The sequence below is a fragment of the Aquila chrysaetos genome, chromosome 15 (assembly GCF_900496995.4).
Source record: "Aquila chrysaetos chrysaetos chromosome 15, bAquChr1.4, whole genome shotgun sequence".
NCBI classification, from domain to species: domain Eukaryota; kingdom Metazoa; phylum Chordata; class Aves; order Accipitriformes; family Accipitridae; genus Aquila; species Aquila chrysaetos.
In genome coordinates this window covers 30904707-30922764 of record NC_044018.1, presented here as the reverse complement: position 1 = coordinate 30922764, position 18058 = coordinate 30904707, and the positions used below count along the sequence as shown (strand labels likewise).

General features: G+C 44.9%; 1 protein-coding gene across 3 annotated transcripts in view; it reads left to right on the top strand.

Moving 5' to 3' along the window:
* Positions 1-441: 441 nt before the first annotated feature.
* The window catches only part of R3HDM2 (R3H domain containing 2), a 56138-nt gene continuing 38521 nt past the window's right edge, over positions 442-18058 (top strand). For 2 of the 3 annotated variants that reach the window (XM_030036772.2, XM_030036771.2), the window contains exon 1: positions 15890-17977. The gene's annotated coding sequence lies outside the window, so the exon portion shown is untranslated. Of the gene's footprint in view, positions 794-15889; positions 17978-18058 lie in introns of those variants that run through there. The other variant, XM_030036773.2, reaches the window with a different exon arrangement.

Here is an 18058-nt window from a genome sequence, read left to right as displayed (position 1 = left end):
ATTGGGACCTGGTTCCCTGTGGTTACTTCAAATAGTTCTGATTCCTTATGCTCCATTCTTTTTTATTTCTACCCTGTTTGCTACCTATAGCCTATTAAGGCTGACTGACGTAACCTCTGTGTCCTTCTGCTTGAATTTGTGCTGGAAATTCTTGATTAAATCATACCAGGTATGGTTGGTGTAATCTTCTTTCCTGATTAAATGGCAATTCAGTAGTTCACAGGTGATTTGCTGAAATTTTTTTTTTTTTTTTTTCCAATAGATGTTCTCTTAGGGTCTCACTTCTCCATCCACAGCTCTTTGTATTTTCAATGAGTTGTTAAACATATACTGGTAAAGATTTCCGCTGTTCATTCCTGTTTCTTTGGAATGCAAGGACAGATTGTATCTGCATAAAAAACTTTGGTAACTTAGTGTGTGTGTGTGTGTATAAGATTTTGTTTGTTTGTTTGTTTTAATGGAACAAACTAGATGATGAGGAAAGACATTAGACTGACTTTCTTCTTCTCTGTCCACCAAGATGGCAAAATGTGATGTTTGATGGCAGCTTCACTGGATAGTAAACGATTACCCCAGACTCCAGGGATTGCACAAGTGAGGATGGATCTCGACAGGTTGCTTGAAATGATAATGCTTTGCTGGAGACAGCCACCTGGCTTTTGAGGAGCTGGATTAAGACTCCCAAATCAACTCCTGCCAGCTGTGAAGGAGAAACATCACTTGGATATGGTCTGTTCTCTTATCTCTCCCCCTGCTCATGAATGGGGACTGACTGGGGACTGGTGCCTTAGAGGTGAGTAGGATATGGAGCCAATTGACCCCTCCGTTACCAGGCATTGTGGTTTTTGCTGAGTGGTTCCTAAGGGACAGTTTGAGCTACCTGCATAGCATGAACAAGATGAAACCTGGAGTGATTTAGCAATATTGGACAATGGTTTGTAGCATTGTCCTCTTTGGCTGAGCTTTAGTAGCTTTGTTTGCTTCGACCTTCCTAGGATTAAAACTGAGAAGTTACATTCTATAGCGTAGCTTTATTTTTCTTCATTCAGAGTTATATAATGCTAGTTAGTCAAGTGCTGCTTTGAGCTGCAGCCATCTGACCTGAGGGTCAAGTCTCTAGGCTGGTAGTCCATTCAGCAGAGTGGAATTAAAGGAACTAGTTACTTCTCTCAGATGTCTTCTCAGCTACCTTTGTTGTTTGTTGCTGTTTCAGGACAGGATCTGCATCTCCCAGGGTACTAGTCATTGGGCTGGAAGAAGCAGATGCTTCTAAATCTAGCTGTCCAGCTTGCCAGAACATGATGCATCTTACAGCAGACTATGGCCTCTTACATCCTGTGAGTTGCAACATTAGAATTTGTTAGATACCTGTGGATCGTCTCTTGTTGAGATGCTGGAGGAAGCTGGTCTGTTCGTGTACCACTCATGTGGTGATGCTTCTTGGGGTCCCAGACGCAATCTGATTTACCCAGGCAGCGTGCTTGCATAAAACTAGCTCTCTTTTTCTGGTTCCAGCGTTACCTAGGGCCTTTCTCATCAGCCTGCTGTGTGGTGTGCAGAACTATGTGCTATGCTGACAGTTGAAATTAATCCCTTAGTAGGCCAAATACAGTATTTCTTTCTCTGTCTAAACAGTTGCTCCAGGCTCCCTACAGACTCACTGCTAGGTGAATATTTTAGAATTGGTTATGCTGGGCTTAAGTTTTTGAGTTTTCCTTGGGCTGAGAGCAGCGCCCAGGGGGTTTTGACTGCACTACTCTGCATCACATCTAACTAGAAACGTGATGTAGCTGCTTTGAACAGCATGGTGCTGCCTATGTTTTTTTGGCTTGTGTGACAAGTATAAGCTAAACCCAGCAAACAGGGTTTAGAGTGGTATATTATACATGTCCAAAGCCGCGCTGACTTGACCAATATCAGGTGTTGAGTTATGCCTTGAGTTAAACCATTGCAATGCTGCATGTCTTGTTCTAGTTAAGTAAAAGCTAAGGCCTAGGAGTAAGCTAGCACCTTCTCAAGTAAGATGGGATGTATAAGGAAGCATGTCCCATAGAACTTACCAAACTACACGCAGCCAGTCTCTCTGTGGCTGGGAAACTGTTGCATAAGGACCTGGGATCCTGGGATTCTGCTATTGCCTGGAGTAGTTAGTGTTGGGAGAAGGGGTGGCAGCATTGCTCAGTTTCCTAGAAATTGAAGAAATGTTTGTTCTTGCCTGTCCCTGTTGTAGTTGTCACAAGTCGTCTGTAGCAGGCTTTAAAAGGGGTTGGACGGAATAAAGGGGCGCAGTCAACTGAATTAAAGGGGAAGGAAACTGCTATACTGATAGCAAGGAAGTGGCTGTGGGAGAAGCAGACCCTCTTGTTCAGTGCTGGCCTGTGGATCAGAGCAGTGGAGAATGTCCACATCAAATCCCTTCTTCCAGCTGTTCTGCAGTACCTCTTGTTCTGTGTGTGATATCCTATCCTCTCGTCAGAGCGCAGATGCATCAAGTTCCCTTTATAGTAGTGATGCCATTTGTGTTGCTAAATTTAAGATTGTGTCAGTGCTGCTATTCTAAAACCCCATTTTCAGGGGGAAGGTGTATAAATCACCCATTTAAAAAAATAATAATAATAATAATCTGTCTGTAGGACTGGTCCCAGGCTTAGCTTCATTTCAGTGCTTAAATTCTTTTAGAATCACAGAATGGTTTGGGCTGGAAGGGACCTTTTTAAAGATCATCTCGTGCACCACCTGCTATGGGCAGGGACATCTTCACTAGATCAGGTTGCTTAAAGCCCCATCCAACCTGAGTTTGAACGCTTCCAGGGATGTGGCATCTACAGCTTCTCTGGGCAACCTGCTCCAATGTGTCGCCACCCTCGTTGTAAAAAAATTTCTTATATCCAATCTAAATCTGCTCTCAGTTTAAAATCCTTGTCCTGGCACTACAGGCCATGGTAAAAAGTCTTTCTCCGTCTTTCTTATAAGCCCCTGTTAATTATTGAAAGGCCACAAAAAGTTCTTCCTGGAGTCTTCTCCTCTCCAGGCTGAACAACCCCAACTCTGTCAGCCTTTCTTCAGCTGTTGTCTTCACCTTCACCACTCTACCCTCCAGTTATTTGTAAATGTGATGTGTGAACCAAAGCTTTCTCTGATTACAGTGGAGTCTGGATTTGCCCCACTGTCTTCTAGAGTTCCGATCTATCTATTTTAACTTTTATTTCTTGTCTTCCTTCATATGGTAGATGCTGATGGATGAAGAAAGAATTAGTATATTGGAGAAATGTCAACTATAAGTAATTTTGTCATTGCATTAATTCCTGCCTAGAATCAGGTGGAGGAACAGAGAGTGCTTTCATGCCAAAAGGGGCAGACTTGTATGAAAAGTGTGAAGAATGCATGCATGTAGTCCCAGCACTGATGTTTGCGAGTGTATATGTGCATGTATGCAGCGCACTTCATCTCATTATATTGTTTAATAGTGAACTTCAACTAGATCAGTACTCATTTTAAGAACTTGATTATTTTTTTTTTAAATTTTTTTAAGGAGGAGGTGGCTGCCAAAGAAGCTATACGAGCAGGATATATATCAAAACTTTCAGAACAGGTTTTGGGGCTGCCTTTCCCCCCGCCTCAATCACTCCCCAAGTACAGCGGCTTTTGGTGTTGCTTAGCAAGCTGCTATTTTCTGAGTAATTCAAAGCAGGAAGTCCAGTGTAATGGTGCAGCAAGAGGCAGGAAATGCAGCTTGGCACCTGAGCGCTGAAGACTTTTCAAAGGGCTATTATTTGGCTAAAGATGAACTCTTAATAAAATGATCTTGCCAATATGCTGTGCCTCTGGTACTTCCTCTGCATGCCTGTGCCAAATTGCGTTTCTTGACTTAAATTCTTCACAAACATACTTTTATGACCTGATCCGAAGGCCCCAGCAGAGATTGAAACGCACATCAAAATGACTTGATGCCTGTTGAAATTATGATGAACTGCTCACCATGACTGCAGGGTCAGAAAACTTCTAACTTGTTCTTCAGCCCCTAAAGCGAATAAAAGGCAGAAGACATTTGTGTCTCTTTGACATAGCCCTGGCAGGGAAGTGTAGTGTTGGGAGGAAATAAGCCCTGTGGGCCAAGTGAATTTAACTTTTACCTTGGTCTGAATCTCTTTTTAGTTATGTATTTTGGAAGTGTCTACAGCTGCAGCTATAGGTGGTGGTGTGTCTTAGAGACTTGGAGGGGTCAGAGAAGTAAGTGGCAGTGCTGATTAATGCTGCTGGGGTCTGTGGCAGGGGAGGGCGGCACTTCAGCTGATGCTACATTTGCATCTCACTAGCTGAGGCTAAAGCATCAGCCTTAAATAGGTAGAATAGTTGGTTTTGATTTTGGATGCTGTTTCCAGCTTATGTCAATACTAGTTTCTAATAATAACCCATTGTCCTTCTGGTTTCTTTCATCTAAGGATCTCAGTTCCTTAGAACAGCAGTTGCCCTGGAATCACTGAGGTGTGAGTAACGCTTCCGTACTGTTCAGGAGCTTGTAGCATGGCATGGAAGTGACTGGGCTTGAAGAGAGCCCAGAGTCCTGACCTTCAATCACCACCTCTGCCTGAATGAACTGTTATCAAGGCTTCCCCTTTCTGGTGCCCAGTATGACTGAAAGGCTGTCTTTGCCTCTCTAGAGGCTTTTTTTACATGACTATTGCTGGCTTTTAAAGTGTAAATTTCTGGAATTTAATGCTAGCAAAATAGGTACTGCTGTATTTAGAGTGATTAGATTATTTTATTGCTGTATGTTTGTGGTTTATTGCAGAGGTGCTGAAAGCCCTGGATATCTAGGTGCTTCATGTTCGGATGCAACATCTCAGCGCCTCCAGCTGGTGGTGGCATGGTCTCATCACTCCTGCTAAAGAACGTTGCTCTGGGGAGAAGGCATGGTGGTGGAAAGAAGTTTAAAGCGGATATTTTTTGTGGGATACCTTCCTGTTTGCAATAGAATACAAAAAGAGTGTTGATGACCAGGTAGACTCTGTTTCCAGCAAGCAGCCGGGTTTGTCAGTGCATTCGTCTTTAATTCTAGCTGATCCTTTCCAGCACTTCAGATAAGGTGAAAAAGGGTGTTTGCAATGTCTTTTTTTTTTTTTTTTTTTTTTTAATGCCTGACAGCTTGTTCTGTAGTTTATCTGTGGGATGATTTGGCTGTGAATTAGAGGTAATTAGTGCCAACTATTAACTTCCTCTAGCAAGAAGTTTTGCTTTGTATCTCTGCCCATTAAGATACCCCAGCTCTGAAGACCAAGCATGGTCACTCTATGGAAAACCAGCTAAGACACTTACTGTCACCCTTATATTCAGCAGTCATCAGGCACTCAAAATTCATTTGACTTGCTTAATGTGTGAAAAGCGCTGGCAAAAGAGACACTACTACTCACCCAGTGTTATGGAATGATGCTAGTTACAACATCCCAAACACACTTGTTTTCCACACCCACTCTGGCACCATTGCAGAGACCTGGCCAAGTTCCTGAAGGGTCTTGTAATTTGGTTCATTAATGCCTAGATCCATCGATGATCTACTGTATATCCTGTTTATTTTTTCTTTCTGGATAACTCCTTTAGGATCACTCAGAAATTAGCTGCCTGGCAACATGAAAGTGCAGATATCTAAATGAACTGCATGCTTTTCAACTGGTTCCATAAATGTAGTCTAAGTAGAGCTGTGGCAAAGCAGGTCTCTCGTGGAGACTTTAGTGAGAGTCCAGGCTGATACTATGCAGTCTCCCCAAGTAGTAGAGGGAGGTAGCCTCCAATAAGCTCTTGTGTCTGCTGCCCAACTAGCTTTATTAAATCCAAGTTCAACACAAAAGCAGAACAATGTGTGTGTCTATTCCCAGTGCAAGCTTCCCAACAGCTTGGTTTCATGTGACAGGTTGAATTGGTGACTAAATGTAATGTCTTCCTTCTGAATCATGACACAAGAATTTTACAGCTTAGACCTTCCTGCTTTCCCTTCCTTGTCTGTGAGAAGCAGGTGTGGAGCCATGCTGCTGTAAGACCTCTGGGTGATCTTGGTGGCCTGCTGAAGACATGACATCGGCCGTCAGCATGTGTTTTGATTTTAGCACTTTAGCTTTTTGCCCTTTTTTGTCGTCTTGTTGATTGGATTATTATTGTCTCTTTATAAAAGGGAGGAATATTGCTAGTGTTCAGAAAGGGAATGGGAGGCTTTGTTCAGTGTATGGCTATGACATTCTGGCAGTCTGAACAATGGGTGCAACAAAATATTTCTCCTCTAGGAGAAACTGCTTTGGGGATGGGGGAGGAAAGCTTTGAGATCATGCAAGGAAAGGGGCTATGTAAGCAGAGGATCCCCAGTTGTGAGTCAGACTGTGTGTACGTCTGATAATGGAAACCAAAATTTATTGTTGATGGGTAACATCTTCAAAAGCATCCCAAACCCACTTTCAGTTGATGCTGAATTTGAGTTTGGCACCTTGGCTTCTTTTGGAAACAAAGACCTTGGAGATCTTCCTGTAGGTAGCAGGTGCCTAACTCTGAATCTTCTTGGAAGCTTTTTGGGAATCCCACTGGCTGCCCTTATCAGTCACTGAGTACTGGAAGGCTCTTGTTAGTCTGGCCTAAATGCGAATGCTTTTGGAAAAGTATAACCAAAGCAACTGCTCACAGCAAGCACTTGCACAGACCCTATCGCTGCTATAGATGCTACAGGATTATACCTATCACTTCCTAAATCTTCTTACATACATCCATTTGAAGAAATACAATGTCAGGAAGTACAGGCAGAACGTGGAACAGTGGTGGACAAAATGTCCCCAATGTGGCAGTGCTGCGGTGAGGGCAGAACCCTGCTGGACGAGGGAAATCCTTTCTAGATCACCCACTTGGCTTTAAAAACTCTCTCCCCCAACTCTCATAGCTGCTGCTTTAGATGTCTTTAACAATACAGCCATCCCTAGAACCGGAATGGTGGCACCAGGTGGCTTCAGGTGGGAAAAACGGAAATGAGGACAAAAAGACTGTTAGCATTTGCTGAGCAGCTGTGTGGCAGTGAGTTAAGCTGAGTCTGCTAGGCTTTGTAGCTCAAAAGAGACTGGAAGCTTGAGGTGCAGAACCAAGTTCTGGCAACTTGGGCACTAGATGGGCTCAGGACAGAAAGGTGCCTCCCACACAAGAATCAATGGGGTGGCAAGAGGGCTTTTACTGGAGACTTGGATCTTCTCTCTCTCACAGTGTCAACACTTAAGTGACTTTGTATGGAGTGTGCATGTACGGGGATAAAAAAAGTGAGTAGAGGGTGTATATCCACTGTGTTACACAAAGTAAAATTTATGTGTGGGCAATCCAGAGAGAAGCCTGTTGCTTCACAGCAGCTTCTCCGGCCTGTGTGTTCGCTGTTCTGTAGCACAAGGCAAGTGCATGCTGCAGGAAGCCTGTAGAAAACCGAAGAGCTTTGGTGGCCAGAGCTGCTTGGCGAAGCTTTGGGACATAAAACAAGGAACATGGCAAAGTTCAGGGAGGCCTTCCCTGTAAGTGCCTCAGCAGGAGCTAATAATAAAGCCATTTTGGTCCTACTCCCCTGTCCCATCCTGTCCCTGCCCATGACTACATTGAGGGATTTAGAAGGGGGATTTGCAGCACTAATACATTAATCCTTTCTACCCCACTGCGAGTAGGTGCATGTAATCCCTGTTTTACAGGTGGACGATCTGAAGAACAGGGAGAAGAAATTATTTGACTGAGCATCAAAAGGTAGAGCTGAGCTAGGTTAAGAACCCAGGAGGCCTGCACTTTCCTGGCTCACAGGATGGTGCCCTGCTGTGAACAGGTAGAAGGGTTTGTAACTCGAATGTGTTGTGCTGCTGAAGTCCTGATTCCATGGGATAGTTTTTTTCATTTGCTGAGAAGCCTTCTGTATCAGTTAGTTTTGATAGGAGCTAGTGGTTGTTCTGAGAAAAAGGCTGAGGATGTCTGAATGGAGGAGTCGTTCTGGAGGCCAGCACAGAAAGTGTCTCTGAGAAACGTATTTTTTAGGTGATGTGACGGCATGAGTGTGGGAGCAAACAGTACAATCTGTAAGAAAGCCTTATGTTTCTTGTGGCTATTGGGCAGGAGGTGAACTGCAGTAATTGTATACCTTAAGGTTTTTACTGGAAGTATGATTAATCCATTCACACAATACAGCAATTTAATAAAAGCATGCATAGATTTCCCTCTCTTGCTCTTTTTTTTTTAAGAGCTGGAGGTGACATTTGAAAGGATAGTGGGATGTAGTTGAGGACCAGAGTTAGTTTCCCCTCCCCCTTCAACTATATCACACTCTCCTCCATCTTTTTTTGAACCTTCTCTTGATTTCTGAGTCCTAGTAAACCCAGCTGGAAGACAACACAACCTACTTCCCGGATTGAAGCAAAGGTGAGGTGTGCTTCTGCAGAGATGTTTTTGTGTCTGAGTGTGGGCAGCAGCAAGAGGAAGGGCTGATGATTCCCCGCCTGTCTGTCAGTGCTGGGATTCCCCTGCATGTGTGTTGTGAATGGGCCGCATGCGGGTTTATGATTTTGTATAAAGCCTGGTTTCATTATGTATTGGGAGCACAAGCTGTCTTTGTGTACTGCAGGCTGAGTCACTGCTGCCTCCCAGTGAATTTCGGTGATGATTATTGAGTGTGGGCAGATGCAGCCTACTCTTTATAGCAGCTCGCTTGTATTTTTTTAATGAAGTTTTAAAATTTTTATATTGCTTTGACATTCTTTTCTTTGAGAAACTAATTTCTCCTCAGCTGAGTGTAGACACAAGAGCCACTTTATTACAGAAGGTGTTTGCTGTATCTCAGAAACTGACCTCTCTTGGGAGGCTTTAGGCATACTATCTATTAGGAAATAGGATCCTGTCCTGCCTGCTTCCCCATGTCCCAAACAAAATGAACAGGTGCTTTGAGCCCAATCCTTCTGTTATGATTTGACCTTGGGAGGGAAAAGGGAGAGCATGGACAGAAAAGAGAATGAAGATCCAGAACATGGAGAATGCAGAGAGGTGCCTGTGTTCTGCCTCCCCAACTGGGTGCAGTTGCTCCAACCTCAAAGCTGCTTTTAAAATTAGAATAGCCCAAAAGCAGCGGGGCTGCCCTTCTCCATATCTCCCCCAGATCAGTTTCAAACCTAGGCTGGGACTGAGATTGTTTGGCTTCATTTAAACAGGGACATGGGGTTTACAGAAGCAGTCTACCTCATTGGCACTGACTGGATATATGTGAAACCCTCTGTGTTGAGTGCATTTCAGACATGGTCTCACCAGCGCATAGCTCCCCAAAACAGGGAAGGTGGTACTGGCAAAAATCTCAACTTTCACATGTGATATATCTGGGATTTTAGCAGCCTAAGCAGTGTGGCTTTGCTGTGCTGGTACAGTGAAAGCAGTTCTGCCCTCTTGCCTGATGCTGTGTTTGTATTGGTGCAAATGTGCTTCATCTGATACAGCTGCTGCTTATGGGAACAAGCTACTTGGATAATGAAACCTCTGGCCTATAAGTGACTCTATGCTGAGGGTTGTACCAACATAATTGTATGAATAAATGAACTGTTCAGTGAGCAGCAGAACTGGTGAGCCCAGCTTCTTAACGATCAATGTCTTGTGGATGGATTCTGTGCTAAGGATTGATCTCATGATTCTGTCTTGCCACCAGTGGGAGCATTAATGGGTTCTCTGTTATCTGGTCACTTACCAGAAGGCTTTTTTTGAGGTTTTAACTGGTCTGTAAGAGTACCTGCACAGTGGCTGCTATGTTGAAATGTTAGTTGGACAACTAAGAGATGCACACAAATTAGATCAGCACAATTGTACAAGCCTTGACTATTTTTTATTGTTGCCTTGCAGTGCTTCAGTGATTAAGACCAAGTAACACAGTTTTGTTCACCTTCGCTCAAATTTAGGGCAAAATACATTTTGGGAGATCTTTGCTGAAACCAAAGGAGCCACATGTTTATGATTTCCTGTTTAAGACTGAGGTTCCTTACAAGCAGGCATCAGGTCGGTCTATTGAACTTCCTCTCAGTGGCCTTTTACTTTCTTTTGCTTTTATTCCTTCACATCTTTAGTAATTTTTTTTTTGGGGGGGGGGAGGACCCAGAATATTTATGGAAAGCTTGTTCTGTGTACTGATTTATTAGGTTTTGAATTAACTGTACATGATAGTATTTTATTTTTCCTTATCAAAGATTTACTCTGTATTTTCTTCTTAGCGGCAGTTTCCTGTCTTACAAGTACTTGGGAAACCGGTATCGTTGTTCTTCACGAGGAAGCAGGGAGAGATTGGTGTCTTTCTGGTGTTATTTTCTGAAACTCTGAGGACAGAAAAAAGCAGCCATCTGTCAAAGTATTTTTCACAGGTTCTGCAAAACCTGGAAAAACCATCTTTTTCTTTAGAGCAGCCCAATGGCAAACTGGTATAAAGGGGCTGTATCTGTGACCAAGGTGTCTTCATAGTTAATAGTAAATGTGAAATGTGTTAGGCTCTACAGCTGAAAGGAGGAACTCTTGGGTCTGATAGTAACCTTTCTAACCTTACTTACATCACTTCTGCTGTGTCCTAATTCCCACCACGAAAGTACAGGTGATACCTATATTGCAGACTTGTCCAGACAGTTGAATATTTTAGGTTAGCACAAAGTTTGTTTGTTTTAACATGCAGTTATTAATGCAGGAAGGGCAATGGAATCCAGCAAGAACAGCGTTCTGAGCTCTTTGTGCTTGTTGCCTAACAGGGTGGTGGTGGTGGTGATGTTTGTATAGTATATTTATATGTTTTTGTATATTACATATATTTTGTGCAATATAAATGTTGGGACACTGGGCCAGCAACTGATGTTATTATGAATGATGAGTGAAAGTGTCTGAATTTAAGGTAGCTGGATTTAGAAGAGAACAGCTGAATAGAGAAAAAGGCTCTAACTTTCCCAATAGAAACATTTGAGGCTTGTTTCACCTTCACCCCCCAATAGAAAACAGATTGTACCAAATAAGTTCTCAAAGCTCAACCTGCATTATATGAGCTTTATGTGTGCTCCTCACCAAAGCAGGACACACAGGTAATGGACTATACCTGACCCTGGACACCAGGCAGTTGGTGCCCATACTGCTGCAGAGTCACTGCTGCACTTGCAGGAAGGGTGGGCAGATACACACTCGCTCTATGTACTTCCACCCATGTACTTCCTGCAAGCTCTTCAGCATGGAGGCTGTTTCTCTTTTTTTTGGGTATATGCCTTGCTGCAGGGCTCTGATCCAGAAGGGGTAGCCCTGGTTGCTGTTGCTATGTTAATAATAATAATTGTTTTGGATTCCCAGTTTAGAGGGTAAGCAAATAAACATCTGCTGGGATCAATACGTAGAACTAGGTTGCTGCAGCATCCACAAGCTGCCCAGTTTGTTGACACACATGCTTTAGTTCATGCCACCTCTCTGCTTTTCTCTCCTTCCCCTCCATTCCTCTGGCATCGGCGCATGTTCTATTTTTAAACCGTGCTGCGCTCTGTATTGCGGCATTTCTCTTCCTGAATTATTTATCAGTGTTTGGAGCTGAATGGAGTGTGGTACGTTTTTTCCACTGCTCATTGCTGCCCACGTGTCTGTCTTGAGCCATTGACAGATTTGGTTCATGTCAAATCACACCAGCCTCGGCTTGGAGAGGGGCTGGAGGGGATGATGGGGTTTAGTCGCAGCCTGTGCCAGTGCAGGATCATTCAGATCTGTGTGTGTTTAATACTCTCCTTGCTGGGGCAGACAGGGAGGGGATGGTTGCCATGATAACACATCCTCAGCTGAGCCAGATTTGAATGGAAGGTCCCTTTTTATAAAATAAAAATTCTGTTTTACTGCCTGGAGACTGGCTTCAGCCTAGGAAGAAGACACCTCCATGCACGTGTGTGTGCACGCACATGCAGAGAAGAAGACAGCATCAGATTCTGTGTGCAAGGCTGAGGTTGACTCAAAGCTCCTTGGGGGTGGGGGGTAGTGTTTAATTTTTACTTAGTAGAAAACGGTCATTTCTTTTAAATTTAAAACGCTTCTCTGTTCTTCCCTGCCATGTCCAGTGCAGGCACCCTTATCCATCAGAGATGGCAGCGCAGCCTTTAAAAGGAGCGGGTGAGCAAGATGTTTCATCTCTGAACGGTTTTTCCAGCTACACACTAAACTTAATTTGCCCCTTCCCCTTTCTTTCTTGAGTGTCTCTCAGCATTTATATTTTCTCCTGCTATTCCTTTTTTTCCCCTCTTCTGGCTCTCCTGTATTCTTTTGCTTTTTTTTTGTCCCTCTGAGCTGATGGATTGAGCTACTCTGCATCCCTGCTGCTTCTGGACTGACTTTCTAATGGAGCTGGGGAGACTGCTGTTCTTTCAGTCAAATGGGAGGAGGAAAGGGTCTGGCTGGAGGAAAGACCTGCCCTGTCGCTTCCTTGCTAGAGGAGGTGTCGGGGAGAGCAGAGGCAGCAACTCTGCCTACCTCCCCCTGCAGAGTCACTTCAGAAGTGTCTGCAGCTGGAAAAGTCATTCAGTGCCATGTTCAACTCCCACATTGGGAATGTCTTGCTGGCATGGAGTAAGCGTGTACTTCCTGTGTGCTGACTCATTAGTGACATGAAGTTTACTATGTCTTTATGTTCTTGGTATGAGGGGGCGGGGGCTGAAGGGGGATAGAATTTAGAGGGTGAGGCAGTCCCAGTAGCAGTTGAGCAAGGGACTGGACAGTGCATGTTTATAAATGCTGAAGTGCAGTAGATGCAGCTTGCAATGAGCACTATGGCTCTGAGCAGGCAACTAGTGCAGTGTTCTGCAGCATGCTGTGAAAATGCAGCTGTGATTACTGCTAAGCTAAATGCTTTAGTCCAATGAAACCCAAATCTCGGGCAGTGTGCTGTTTTTCTGCTAGGCTCCGAAGTGAAGTACTAATTCTGCCTTACAGTCTAATTTCCAAATTCTTCTCTCTTGGGCCAAGTAAGCTTCTTCAAGCATTCTTGTATTGTTTCTCTTAGTTTCAGGAGTCCCACCCCTGTCATCACCTTGGTTTTAGGTCCTGGGTGTGTAAGAGTAGCAGGTGCCTTTATTTTATGTGTGTTCCTGCAGCACTTGGAGTGGCAGATTCCCAGCAGCAGGATGAGCTGAGGACAGGGTAGGCCAGGGCTTGACTCTTGGATCTTGCTGCTTTGGGCATAACCCAAATTTGTCTCTTTTCTGGTAGTAGAAACCATTCAGACAGAGTTCTTGATGGCCTGAGTTTCTCTGTCCTCCTCAGAATGTTGTCCTCCTCACAACTCTCTGACTTGTGACTTTTGGGAGTGGAGTCTCCACTGTGCAGGTACTTTTTTTTTTTTTTTTTTTCCTTCAATCTACCCCTTGTTCCTTTATTGTGGCCTCTTCTGAGGAGACCTTGGGCCTGATAAAAACATGCTGGTTGTAGGACTTATGTGGAGAGAGGTGGTCATAGTCTTGATGAGGAATCCTGGCTGTTCTCCCTTTCTTCCACTTGTGTGCCCCATGGAAAAGGACGAATAAGACCAGAACATCCTTTCTTCAGCCCCAGCTGTGGTGTTTCTGCTGGTCTCCTGCTTTCAGCTTTTCCATGGGTGCCTGCTCTGGTTCTGGATGTTCATGGAGCTGTTCTCACAGGACATGTTAGAGTAGGTAGCTCCCAGCAGCAATGTGCTGCAGTTCTCAACCTTCCCACTCCTGAATCCAAACACGAAGAAGTCTTTCTGCTGCATACACCCTCCTGCAAAACAAAACAAAACAAGCCTGTGGCCTGGAGGACTTATGAAAGATGTTTGACTTGCCATGTGTGGTGGTTATTATGGTGTCTGCCTAAAAGTGTTCCCTGTCCAAGCTGATCCCTTAGCTCAAATGCTTGGTGTATACCTGGCAGCACTCTGAGGTTGAGTCACATAGGCAGCCAGCTCTCCAAATCTCTCCTGCAGTCTGCATGCTCATAATGTCCTTGGAAGTGTATGGTGTCTGGAGTGTATGTTTCTACCTATATACACTTTAGTAATTAATGATTGCTTGCAGCCTGCTGCTGGATGCAATGAGCAAGGTCAGTTCCAGCCCAAAGAACAGTCTGTGATACAGTTCTCTAACTGCTTGAGGGTTCCTTTCTCTCTCTCATCCCCATGGTGCTGTGGTGGCTGAGGCTGGCAGAAGTGAGCACACTGCTGTTTGATAAGCCTGCAATGAGGAGTCTGTCCCAGGCTCTTTTGTTTGGGTTTTTTCCCTTTTCTAAGGGGAGAGGGAATTTTCTGGTCTGGGTGGGTAAATGAATGCATTTAAGTCCATTGGTAATGCTCTTCTCCCTTTCCAGCTGCTGTAGGTGTCTGATGTAGGCTACCTGGTATGTCTGTCACATGGGGGAGCCCAGTCCTGGGCTAATGGTGGGGGTTTGCACCAGTGCCATCCCACCAGCTTGGTGTCACGAGTCTTGACTTTTTTTTCCCTTTCTGATGGGATTATATCCACTACCTAATTGACATGTCTTCTCTCAACAGAAGCTGGGCTGGGCAAATTAGAGCCCAGGCTCATTTGATACATGTCTGCCAGGGAGGGAGGGAACATGTCTTGTTGCCTTTTTCTTTGTTTGCTCTGCGATGTTACTATGTTAGGCATAGGCAGCTTCCCTGCAAGCTGGGAGCACAGACAATACCTAGAGCGGCTGCATCTTTTCTGTGCCCTGCTTTCACTGACCTAGTTTCATTGTGTGCGTGTGCACACACACACACACATGTGGGATAAATAAGCAAATGGCTCTCAGGTGTGAAAGGCAGGAGCCCTCTCTGTAGGGCTTTGTCCAGGCTGCTGGTGAGGCTGACTTGCTCTTCCTTTTCCTCCTCCTCCCACGCAGGATTTACTGTCTCCCCATCTAAGGAGCAAGATGCAGCTTAGGAAATCCTCTCACACGCACGTGCTTCATGAAGATGAAGTGCTGCCGACTCATAGTGACAATGGGCAGTGATTTTTGAAAGAGCTGGACAAGCCTGCAGGAGGCTGTGTCTGTGCTGTTTATGGCAGGTGCTTGTGTCCTAGGGCTGGAAGGCTTTCTCAGAAATCTGTCCTTGCTGAGCCAGCTGCCAGGCATCTAAGTGCTAGAGATCAGGTTTGCAGGCTCAGGCTTCTTTTCTTTCTGCCTTAGTATCAATCTTAAGAAGTGACAATGGAGTTTCAACAGAGGGTCCTAAGCTTATTGTATGTTTTTGCTTGCTTAACATGCTCTGCTAGCTGGGCGTCTTTGAAAACGGGAAGACCTGGTAGAAGGGAAGAACAGCATCCAAAGTTCCCTCCTTTTATAGGACTAATCTTGCCACTGCAGGGGTCCAGAGTAGAAGGTGCCAGCAACTGTCCTTAATGATCCTGAGTCAAAATGCAGCAGACCACAGATGCTCCTTAGCAAAATAAAGCTCCTAGTTTCACTAGGTTTTGCAGAGATTTTAAGGCTCTCTCTACATGGAGCAAAGATCCTTGGCCTGGGGAGGGCATGCTGAAGCACTGCTCCTGAATCTGAATGCCTCTGTCCCTTTCTGTTGCTTCTTCATTTGCAAAGTAGCTGCTTGAGCTTCTTCAGGGCTCAGAACTCCAGGTTTGGAACTCCAGGTGCCTGCCTGGGTGCTAGGTGACAGGAATAAACAAACCCAAAATAGATGAGTTAAAAACTGATGCTGAGTTGTAGCCTAATCTCTGAATCTTGCAGCTTTGCTGGGTTCAGCTGCCACAGGGAGTCACTCTGAGCACATGCTTTCTGCCAGGGGGATGTGAATGTCCAGACTGACTTCCTGCTAAGCAATCCATGGAGCCGTTGCAAATGCAGTCACTTGCTACCTCTCAGGGCTTGCTGTGCAGCAGACTTGAGAAACTGTCATAGCAGAGCCTGTGAGCTCAGCTGAAGGCCCTCATCCTGCAAGCTTGCACTGCGCAGACAGTGGTGACTTTTTCTCAAAGAGCTTGGGAGATCATGGTTCAGTTTCCTTCGACAGGCACCTTTATTTAAAAAGTCCTTTGCAGAATTGGGAGGAAAGAACTTGAAGTGGCCAGAAATAGGAGGCATAAAAGGAACCTGAATCCTTTGGATCTGTCTTCTTGCACCTTCTGTTGGGGAAATCTTTTACAACATCCATGAAGCCTTTGCACTCAGACAATGTGGGGGTTGATTAATTGTGGCCCTCCACTTGAAAACACTGGTATAGCACTGCAAGTGACTTTTGTCTTATTATCCCCTGTCTTGCCCCTCTGTCATTCCTTTCTCTCTGGTTCTCTAGCCATGGGACCCCCTCTTCAAATGTCCATATTGCTGTGGGCAGAAGCAGGGAGCTGTTTACTGCAGCCAGGATCACAGCAGTTTCAGCAGGAAGAGGAGGACAGCCGGCCAGGAACATTCACCTGCTTTCTGCATGGGCATGACAGGCCTGATTCAGAAGGCTTTGAAGCAGGTTAAGACAGAAGCTCATGCATACATTTAAACTTAAGTCCTTTGCACAGCAGGGCTGCTTTACAAACTTGAAGCTCTATTTGTCATGGAGTGGAAATGTATCAGGTTTCTGTTGTCTGTCTCCTTGCTTTTTAAAAGCTTTATTGGACTGTTTCTTTGGCTGTAGCAGGAGATCGTTTAGAAGAAACTGCATTAACTTAGCAAAAGTGGTAAAGGCAAGTCCTGAAGAGGCTCTGCCAGCACAGTACTATGCTATTTGCAATGGATGCTGTCAGTTAAACCTGTGCATCTCAACCTTTTTGCAACTGTCTCACTTCAGCCTCTCCATCTCCTTGAGCCCAAGGTTGATCCTGCCTTCTCATCTTCATCTCCCTTCTCTTCAAAGCTTTTGCCTTTAGACAGCTGCCCTGTGAGGCCTGCTGCCCCTTGCTCTGCTGCCAGCTCCAGCACTGCCAGAGCTCAGCCTGAGCAAGGAGCCTCCTCGAGACCAGCTGCTGACCGAGCTGATCGTGTTTGAAGTCAGCACTGGCCCCACAAGAGTGCGCACTCTTCAGTTCTGGCTGCCCCTTGCCTAGGATGGGCTCCTGCCCAGCAGGAACTGTTAGCACAGAAGAAGAATGACACCTACCTGCTGTTGACCAGTGTTTAGAGCTGTAGTTGGAAGATCTCCGTAATCCAACAAGAAGCAACTTCTGAGCCTAGCGAGGGACAGGATGTGCTTGTGCACCCTGCTCGGCAATGCTGCCTTGCACGCTTGAGAGTAAACTTTAGTATATGGACAGGAGACTTGATCGCAGCCTGTGTGCCTGTAGACTCACCAGGTCTGGGATGGAAAATCCCTTTCTGGGGAAAATTTAAGCAAGTGAGAGGTTTAAAACCTCTCTAGTGCCATTTGTGTTTCTTGTTTCCTGTCTGTCAGTATGTAGTCACTAATAAATGAGCAAGAAAAAATAACTGAATTGAAATGAAACCATTAACAAACTGATCCCTTGGAAACATTATGGCAACAATGATAGTGAAGCAAGGCTGCCTGTAACCTACCTTGGCACATGTAGGGCGTTCTGCAAAGTGTAGTCCGTGCACTTGAATTCTTCTGGAAGATGCTGATGTTTACTGTGGTATCTCTTCTTTGCTCCTGCACTTACATTTGTGTTGCTCCAGTACCTGACAGGGGAAGGATGCTGTGTCTTTAAAGCCTTCTCAGGGCTGTGCGGAGGCAGTTCCATTGAAGTATTTGAATGAGAGCAAGAGGGGGGTGTGCATGTGGCTATTGGCAGAGCTCTCTATGACATCCCTCTGAACAGCTGGGCTCTGCTTTGCTTCAGAGCTGCTTGTCAGAGCAATTAGCTTGCTGTAGCAGCAGCAAAGATCGCTAGCATTTTATTCAGGGTTGAGAGCTGGCGGGGGCTTCTAAGAAGCAGTATTATCTTGGCAAAATTCCTCTTGAACTGGTTGTGGCAATGAAGTCTCCATTGAAATCAGGAAACAGATGACCTGCTGAGAGTGCAAAACCACCACGGTGAGTTTATTTTTAGAATAAGTCTTCAATTATTTTGGGCTTGAGAAAGATTGACCAGAGACTTTTCTTTTCCTCTCCCCG